The sequence below is a fragment of the Equus przewalskii genome, chromosome 14 (assembly GCF_037783145.1).
Source record: "Equus przewalskii isolate Varuska chromosome 14, EquPr2, whole genome shotgun sequence".
In the NCBI taxonomy this organism is placed as follows: domain Eukaryota; kingdom Metazoa; phylum Chordata; class Mammalia; order Perissodactyla; family Equidae; genus Equus; species Equus przewalskii.
The window spans coordinates 35,890,012-35,896,271 of NC_091844.1; positions in this window are offsets into that span (position 1 = coordinate 35,890,012).

Here is a 6,260-nt window from a genome sequence, read left to right on the forward strand (position 1 = left end):
CCTTCCTAAAAGACACTCTTCTCAAGTATCACTACTATCTTCTTGTTCATGGACCTATTCATGGCATATTTGTGCTCACTCATATATTGAAAGAATTTCTTTCATTTGCTCTACACATTGTGCACAGTAACTAACAAGTGATGCTGCCACTGAACATAGCGCTACTTGGAAACTACCTGACTGGCAACCAAGTCTTCCATGTTGAGAAGCCACAGGGTATGTGAAGAGGCATCCTCCATGCCTTCTCCACTACTTCAACTGGAGGAGAGCTTAGCCAGAATTAGAGGATTTAAAGCAATCAAAGAAAGTTAAAGCCAAAGAAGGATAGAAATGGGATCATCTTAGTAGTCTGCTTTCTGGCTTTATCTATTTACTTCCTGTTTGATCAAGCAGTGCTCAAGTTGACAGTGATCGTGACTTCATCACTCATCAGCGTCACCTGGACAGCTTGTTAGACTACCGGTTCCTGGGCCCACTCTCATACTTTTGCATTCAGTAGGACAGGGAAGGGGCCAGAAAATTTGCCTGCTTCCTATAGATTCACAGGAGATGCTGATGCTGCTGGTTTTGGGATCACACTTTGAGAAACACTGTGTTGAAGGGTACTTTCGTTTTTTTTTAAAGATTGGCACCTGAGCTAACATCTGTTGCCAATCTTCTTTCTTTTATTCTTCTTCTCCCCAAAGCCCCCCCAGTACATAGTTGTAAATTCCAGGTGTAGGTCCTTCTGGCTGTGCTATGTGGGAAGCCACCTCAGCATGGCCTGAGTGGTGCCATGTCCGTGCCCAGGATCCAAACCGCCGAAACCCTTGGCAGCCAAAGTGGAGCACATGAACTTAACCACCCAGCTACGGGGGCAGCACCAAAGGATACATTCCACAGGTGAAAATCTTATGTTCTGTGTCTAATTAGGGTGAGCAGCTGGGCTGGTTTTCTTGGGAACGAAGGGTTTCCTTGGATGCAGGACTTTCAGGGCTAAAACTGGAATAGTCCTGAGCAAACCAGGATGGTCGATCACCTAAGAACAGAAGAGATCGTGACATTCCTAATCTTTTTAATGTTTAGACTAATTCAGCAGGCTAACTAGTTAGTTAAGAATTTACTAAGTTCCAGAGACCATGTATGAGTATATTAGACACATTAAGACAAATTGAAAAGAACAATTCTAGTTCTTGTCCTCAAAGAATTTCCAAGCTGAGTTAGTCTTCCAGTCATTCATTCATTTACTGATTCAACAGACTTTTATTGACTGCCTACCTATGCTAGGCACTGGGGGGTACACCAGTGAATAAGACAGACATGGAACTTGCCCTCATGGAGCTGATTGTCTAATGGGAAGACACTGAACCTGAGCGAACAAAGGTGAAATGGAGCTAATTCTCCCCTTGAAGTGGCATTATGAGGCTTAATTGAGTTACCGTTTAGAGACTCTACAAAAGGGAACAGTATGCTACAATTACTATAATCACATGGCCAGAATCTTCTGAAAAGCCCTGACTTATGAAATCACATTTCCCAGTTTTTGGATGAGGAAAAAAAAGAGAGCTAGAAAAAGCCAGGAGAACTGACGCTTAGTTCTGGTTTGGCTACTAACTTCTGTTTGCCTTTGAAGGACTCATTAATGTCTTTGTTCCTCAGTTTCCTCACACTATCCCTGTAGGGATCAAAGGAGATATTATTATGGAAACACTTTCAACATCAGCAAACTGATTTATTCAGAAGGCAATTTATTTGGAAAGGTATCACATGATTCTAACACCACAAAATTCCTTTCTGCAACAAAAGTGTTCAAATCAGAACAATTTCTGTGACCTGCGGTTCTTTTATGGAAATATTTTGAAAAAAATAAAGAGCCTAGATGAGTGTAAGGTTTTCATTTTAAAGCAAGGAGCTTCCATGATTTAGGGTGAGAGATTTCTGAGGACAAATGGAAAGTTCTTTGAAGACTGGGAATTTAAATTTGCACCACTCTATTTGAATTCAAATTTCTGAGGCTAGAGATTCTAACGAATACCTAAATAGCATTAGGCAAAAAATGCACATCTAATTCTTGCCTCTATTTTTTCATCTTTAAAAAAAAAATCATTTTTGTAAAATTGAAAGCTATTTAAATTTTTTTAAAGGCTTCCTTTCTTCTTCTCTGGGTGTATGTATATGCAGGCATCCTAGGGACACCAGACGTATATCTGAACCGTGTCATCCCCTGCTATCAATAATTTAGTAGTTTCCTATAGCCCTTAGATTAAGGATCAAATAACCCTAGGCTAAAAATGATTCTCACTCTGGATGCTTTACCCAGGGGACTTTAAAAAAATACCTATATCTAGGGGCTGGCCCCGTGGCTGAGTGGTTAAGTTCGCACGCTCCGCTGCAGGCGCCCCAGTGTTTCGTTGGTTCGAATCCTGGGCGTGGACATGGCATTGCTCATCAAACCACGCTGAGGCAGCATCCCACATGCCACAACTAGAAGGACCCACAACAAAGAATATACAACTATGTACCAGGGGGCTTTGGGGAGAAAAAGGAAAAAAATAAAATCTTAAAAAAAAAAAGATTAACTGAGATTTTTCAAACTTTATTAAAAAAAAAATACCTATACCTAATCCCTCCTTCTCCAACTGAATCAAAATCTTTTTGGGTGGCACGTGGGTACCAAATTTTGTAAAAGCCATGTGGTCTGGCACTTGTTGCCTCTCCGGTCAATTCTGCCATGGCCCTAGCCTCCTGGCTCTGCTCAGCCTCACTGGCCAAGTTCTTGATACTGGACACAGTCCAGGGCATTTGCACATGCTGTTCCCCCTCTTGACTTAAGCATTCCTTCCCCGACCTCCCAGACTATACCAAATTGCTCCAATGCACACTCTCCTAGCATCAGACCCTGGCCTCCTTAGCACATCTCACAGCTGCACTGTGCATTTACTTGTGAGACCCTTGGATTAACGTCCTCCTCCCTACCGGGCTGTGAATTCCTTGAGATCAGGGGCCAGTTGGTTTCTGCTCACTGTTGTGCCTTCCTCAGCTCCAGTGAAGGGCCTGACAAATAAGAGGCACTCAATGCACGTATCAAATATGGGAAATGAATGACAGGATGGAAGATGATCAGGTATTTTCTGTCACAGGTTTTAAGAGATCAAAAAAATACATATTTTTTAAAAGTCACGTGTAAATCTAAGGAAGTATTGTCACAAAACATTGAACCCTGTTTAATCTTAGCTACAGCTCCCCCAGCCAAGCTTCAAAGACAGGCATCATTTGGAAAATAAAATTACAGAACTAATATAACAAGCCATATCCTGTTGAGAGTTATTTTGGGAGATGCCTACAAAAGGAGGGTTGTATACTGCTTTCTCGGTGCCTGGATGGGGAGCCACGGTTTGAGGCCTCCCCTCCAGAAAGAGATTTTCTGAAGGAAGAGTTAGGCCGAACCATAACTGCACTGCGAGCCTCGTTCTGCTCTCATCCCACTTCCACCGAGGCCTCTCTGTTAGTCAGTCAGTTCATTCATAAACACAATGCAAATGGACCATGACTTCGGTTCACATATCTGCAGCTTGAAAGATCAGAGAGCTAGAGACGGCCAGGGTTGCCCTTTCTTTAAGGAAAAGCTGATAATCTCAAGCAAAGAAGTTTCCAGACTAAGTTGAAATGCACAGTAAAGTTAATTTACCAAACAAAGAATGATCTGTGTAGGGTGTGGTGGGCCCTAGATTTCAGATTCCAGATGCATATGAGTCGATGCATTTAGGATATTTGTACTGGAAAGACTGGAAGCAAATAACAAAAGTAATGACAATTTTTCAAGCTATAAATTTTATAGTTAGAAATTTTAAAGTTATAAATTAGCTCCAGTTCTCTTTGCTCTGTCCGCAACCACTAAAATGCCCCTGTAGGCAGTAGAGGGTTCCGGTGAGCTGAGGCACTAAACTGCAATTACAGAGCGTGTTGCCATATCCTTATCTTCCACCCTGGCACGGAAGCGCCTGAGAGGTGGGGAGGTACTGGCTGCCCCAATTGTTGTCACTGAGTAAAACCAACTGTGTTTCCTAGGTCCAGAGGTACACAGAACTATGATGTGTGGCTTTTGCGTCTTGCCACTCCCTTCCAGAGGGCCTTTCCATCTTCCAAGTCTGCTCTAAGTGTCCCAGGGCCTCATGCAGCCACTGGGAATGCCCAGGGACCAAACTCAGCCTCCAACTTCTGGGATCCTCATCTCCCTTCAAACATAAAAGAAGGTAATTCTTACCCAGCAGGGACATCTGGAGAGTTCTATAAATAACATATGTCAAATCCCAATGAGTGCCCAGTAAATGTTAATTCCATGTGTGAAACGCTTCCTCCTCAATGTCAAAACCTCTAGTGTGTTGATGATCTACTCTCAAGTGGACAGGAAATTGTCTAAGAATCTAAGTTACATGGCAGTGTGAATGATTGAAAATGGATTTCCCTGTCAGCTTCTCAGTGTAAGATGGCTGCATTGAAAAAAAAAAAAAAAGACATTTACAGAAGTAAACCCCCAGTGCAGTGTCTAATTACCAGGGATGGTGTAACGTAGTAAACATTGGCCTGGGTCCTTAGGCCAGACTTCCTGGGTTCAGATCCTGCTTCTGCTCCTGATTACCAGTGAGAGACCTTAGGCCAGTTACTTAACCTTTCTGTTTTCCTTATCCCTAAAAGGGATTTGATATGAATAGTACCATTTCTCACAGGATAGTTGGTAGGCTAACTGAATGGGTACACGTGGCGTACTTAGAACAGCACCTGGCACATGGGAAGTGATGAGGATTTTTAGGCTGCTTAATTTTAAAACAGTTTATGATGAGGATTTTTAGGCTGGTTAATTTTAAAAGTGCAGATGAGAACCAGGCTCCAAGGAGTGGAATTTGCTTGCCCTTTGATCAGAGACAATCGCATTTGTGAAGGAAATCTCCATGCCTCCCTCTCTGCGCCAGGAGGAAGGGGGGATGGCCTTATCTCTGGAAACTCTTAATGGGGAAGGCAAGAACTTAAGTTGTTTATTGTCTGGCAACCTCATGTAACTGACCCCCCACCCCAAAATCCTCCTTTGTCTTTAGCTGAAGATAATATTTGAGCGGTGACTTCTGCCATTTACTCAATCCGGTTTGATTCTTATCTAAAAGTTGTGGGACCGCCCAATGGCCAGACCCTACCGGCACTGGTACCATTTTAACTTTTTTTTCCTTTGTCTTGTAAAGAGATGACTCACATACCCATGCCTTAAATTTAGCCCTAACCCTCAACTCGGGGCAGCAGCAGCAGCTCTGACTGCCCATGGGTCCTGTCCCCATGCTATTCTATACTATTCTCTAAATAAAAGAGCACTACTGCCAGATCTTGAGAGTCTAAGAAATCTTTCTTTCGACTCCTCGGCTCACCGATGCAGCATCAGGAAGTACTCAACTAATATTAGTTATTATCACTGATGATGGCATTTCCAGCACAGCTGTAGACAAGGTGGGATTCCTGGGCAGTTGCTTTCTTCCCCAAGTCCAGGCCAAGTGCCCACTCACCAGGTAGACTTGTGCTCACAGGGAGGGAGAACAATCTGCTTTGTTTGGAGCGACAGGAGCATGGCTCCAAATTGACTGAGAAGGCCCCCCTTTTAACGAGGGGAAAGTATGTGCTACTTATATTATTGCCACCAGAAGAAAGGGAGTGGAGGATTATAGGACCTACAGATGCCCTTATCTTTCAGTCAAGGTGACCTTGAAAGGAAACTAGGAAGCCATGTCCTGCAGCTCATCACTGCGTGGATCTCAAGCATTTGTATCCCACCCTACACAGAGCTGGGCTCTTCTACAGTCTTTACTCTTTTTGTTTCGTTCAAGCAGAGGAGACAAAATGCCACAGAAAAGAAAGATCGCTAAAAGGAAATGAGAGGCCGGGGGTCCAGGCCTAGCATTATACGCTCCTCCTCTGGGCCTCAGTTTCCTCATCTGTAAAGTGCGGAAGATGGACTAAATACTCTCCAAGATTCCTTCTGAGAGCAAAAGAAAAATACCCCAAGATTTGAAAACTTTACAGAAAGGGAAATTGAGGCACAGAGGCATAGAGCAATTAAGTGGCTTGCATAGTGTTAAACGACAGAGCCATCACTAACTTAACATGTCCAAGATGGAACACCTGATCTTCCCCGACCCAGACCTGCTGTAGCCACAGCCTTCTGCGTCCCAGTCTCATGCAAATCCATCCTTCCAGTCGACTAGGCTTAAAACCTTGGAGTTGTCCCTAATGCCTTTACT